This window comes from Ischnura elegans, chromosome 5 (assembly GCF_921293095.1).
Source record: "Ischnura elegans chromosome 5, ioIscEleg1.1, whole genome shotgun sequence".
NCBI classification, from domain to species: domain Eukaryota; kingdom Metazoa; phylum Arthropoda; class Insecta; order Odonata; family Coenagrionidae; genus Ischnura; species Ischnura elegans.
The window spans coordinates 134,521,329-134,525,063 of record NC_060250.1 but is presented as its reverse complement, the minus strand read 5'-3'; the positions used below and the strand labels follow the sequence as shown (position 1 = coordinate 134,525,063).

The 3,735-nt window shown below is 36.1% G+C and overlaps 1 long non-coding RNA gene across 1 annotated transcript; it reads left to right on the top strand.

The window, feature by feature from the left end:
- Nucleotides 1-835: 835 nt before the first annotated feature.
- Nucleotides 836-2,869, top strand: LOC124159896. Its single transcript, XR_006865058.1, has 3 exons — nucleotides 836-1,126; nucleotides 1,465-1,664; nucleotides 2,830-2,869. It is a non-coding gene; the product is annotated as an uncharacterized LOC124159896 (long non-coding RNA).
- The last annotated feature ends 866 nt before the right edge of the window (nucleotides 2,870-3,735 follow it).

Genomic DNA, 3,735 nt, shown 5'->3' with positions numbered 1-3,735 from the left:
TGGGGCATCCATTGGATGTCATTCGAATGACATCCAATTAAGGTCACAACTGGGACATCCATATGGAGGCCATAGAATGACATTCAATGGACATTATGTAAAATACAGTGTGTCCCAAAAAGAATGACCTGATTTTAACTTGTAATAATATTGAAACAAATGTCACTAGGCAAGCGAAACAGCGCCAGATGTGATCGGAATTGTTTAGAGTTTTAGAAAAATCCGCTGAACGTCACTACGAGGGCTTATGTGGAGCGTACAACCCTTAGACCATTGGCATAACAATTAGGTCTAACAATAAGGTATAAATAAGCAGTCAGTCTCGCTGACTGCTTATTTACACACGCTAAGATGACGTACAGGACCGCGAGAACAGGCTTTACACTCTTGGCCTCCTAGGCCCCCTGACATAACACCATGCGATTTTTTCCTTTTGGGGAATGTTAAACAGCATGTTAATTGTTCCTCCCTTTCCTCGTGACATTGATGAACAAAAAACAGGAATATCAGCTGCTGTAGCTTCAGTGACAGAAGACACCTTACACTCTGTTTGGGATGAATTCAGCTATCGACTAGATGTCGTCCGCGCAGCCAATGGAGGGCATATTGAACATTTATGATGGTTTTTTATAAAATTTTGTCTTTTGTGAGTAATTTAGTATACAATATGTTTATGTTAAGCCCTTCTTCCTTATAAATAATCTTATTTAAAATCGGGTCATTCTTTTTGGGACACACTGTATATCGTAAATAACATAAATTATATGAATGTACAATTTCTTAATCGTGCAGGAGCTGATTATTTCTCCCAGAAGTAGATATCTCTCAAGTCATCAGTGCAGAGTTTTCCGATTTTGGAACTACCGCCCGTGATTTACAAATATCGATCTATCGACTGCAATCGATATAGTCGGAAGTCGATTACCAACGATACAAAACATTCAAGATGTCTGCCGGCTACATGTGACTAGTGATTTGTGTATTCACTGTGTATTACTGTCACGGGAATGTAGTTGCTGTTATCTGCATTGAGTTGCGAATAAATGATCATCCAAATGTGCGGTGTTTTGTTTGTCTTTTGTGAAATTCTTCCAGATTCCTCGGATGGGTATCAACCGCTAAACGTGTGAGTAGATGTTATTACTATTCATATTAGGCAGAGTTTATTCATTTTATTGTGAACCATTTTTTACCAAGTGGATTTATTGAATGTGTTGCCGACGTAGATATTGGTTGACTTGAGTTAAACGTTAATAACTAATCAGATGTTATCGTTGCACTGAAATCCAAAGCGTACTGTTGATGAAATTGTATGTTTATTGTGCAAGCGCAATTATCACAATCGCCCATGGCTAGTTGCAGTTTAGGTAAGGTGGAAAATGAAGTATTGCTTAATTATAGACATAAATTACAAATGGAAAATATTCACAGTTATTTATTTCTGCTTGCATTTTTCTCTAATAGAATGGCAACTAGAAATGGAACGAAAAACGAATCAGGTGCTGCAAAATCAGCAAGAAGTACTGATTAGGCTTAACGAAATTGCTGGGAAAAGCAATGAGAAGGTTGAAGAGAATTTATTTGAGCAATTACCTTTTCAGCATTTGACCCTAGTCATAGATTTTGAGAATGAATTGGAGAACTCAAATATCAGAAATAAATTTGTAAGTACAGGTTTGGTACATATGTTACTGAATTATAGTCTTTAATAAATCTACAGTAATATGTAAAGTGATGCACATCATGCATGGGTACATGATCTGTGGTGTAGTGGGTTCAAGTGTAGCTTCATGTGAAAAACCTCTTCATGATGATGTAAAAAATTTTGGATCAAAGTTCCAATCAGGCAATTGTTATTAAAAGAAAAAATTTCAATTAATTTTGTCTCATTTTTGAGAATTTTTTGTAGTGAAAGATGTTACTGCGATTTTGTTAAAGAGGGGATAAGTAGTGGGATTTGAGTTGTTGGAGGCAAGTCTATTTGTGCACATTACTCAGGGATAAAACCATTGGGCCATAATGATAAAGTGAATATCAGTTTATCTGTGGTAATATTATTACTACCCAGCCCAGTATAGGACATGGTTTACATTCATCTTACTTTATATTTGCTTGAAGCACTTCTCAATAGAGTGATCAAAGACTTTGAGATGCGTTGCCTCCCTAATATTGTTTTCTCCTAAGCAAGCAGACTGTTTGATCTTGATTCCGATTATGCAGGGTATCCCATTTATCTTGACCACCCGAAATAACTTTTTGTCTAGATGGAAATTCAAAAATGTGTCAAGCAAACGTTCATAAGCCCTCAGGGGGACATGAATCAGCATGACTGCCTTCCTTGTATCTTTGTTTCTACAAAGATTTGAAGAGTGGTATGTCTTTTTTAAATGGCACGCTATATTTTTTATGAATGACTGGTGGAGTAGTTCCAATACCCACCTACCTGCACTAAGTGCTATTGAGTCAGTCATTTTTCATAACACTGTGTTTATGTTAATGGTCCACTGAGCTACATTTTTGAATAAATCTTAAGGAGAGGAAATGAACTGCCAAATAAAAAATATAGGGTGCCATTTTAAAAAGACGTACCGCTGTTCATATCTTTGTAATTAACAAAGCTAAAAGGAAGGCAATAATGCTGATTAATGTCCCCCTGACGGCTAATGGACATTTGCATGACACATTTTTGAATTTCCATCTGGACAAAAAGTTATTTCGGGTGGTCAAGATAAATGGGACACCCAGTATTCTTCATGTGAAATTGTCATAGTGGATATGTATAGCCTTTGGTTCAATGAATTATCCCTAATATAATAATTTTTATTTCAGATTGATTTTTTGAAAAGAGTTGGGGGTTCTACTCCACCAGATGCAACAAGGCGTGGGTTGAGAGCAATATTCTTAGATAATATTGCATAATATTATTCATTGGAAGGCCTTAAAGGGAACATAAAGTTTGGACAGACACGCATTCATTCGGCTCTAAGCTGTAAGTAAAGTTTTCAAATTTCTATTAATTAAATACTTCAATGAGACCCAACATATGTCAGTAGCTTAGGTATTTTCCTTGAGAGCTATCATCAATCCCTCCTAGCATTTTGTTGAAATTATTGTAAGGACATTACTTTTGTTATTTTGTGTTGTCCAGCGCCCAGAATTGAATTATGCTCTCTAGTCTCTTGGGTTGTATTCAAAGGTAGTACCCTCCCTTTCAATACAACCCTAGCATTCGATTATTTTTATTAGCATTCCTATGATTTTCAAGATTGCCTGTTGTAAAAAAAATCATGAGATAATTTCTGTTTTCTTTGAATGACATTTAACTATTGTTGTGCTTGCTTATTTCATTAACATTTGGACTAAAGTTTTATTTCTCTAAAGTAATGAAACCACTCTCCAGCCTTAAATTTATCAGGTGGATTTTGTGGGAAAATTAACTGCTTACACCTTAATTATCGAGGTAATTTCAAGATCTCATGTAATGACAGTAATGATAATAGAATCGCTCAAGAAAATGACTAAGTATATGCAGCCAAGCTCATGTCTCAAACCCTTGTTTGTCATCTCATATGAAGTAATTTGCCAACTGTTGCCTCATAGAAAGTCCAAATTTGTGGGCTCTGACCTAGGTGGCAAGTGCAATACGGAACATGTTACAATTCTGTGATGATCCTTTGTCTTATGCTGGTAATTTGCTTATGATGACAGGTGCATTTCTAAGCAAGTTCCCAGCTG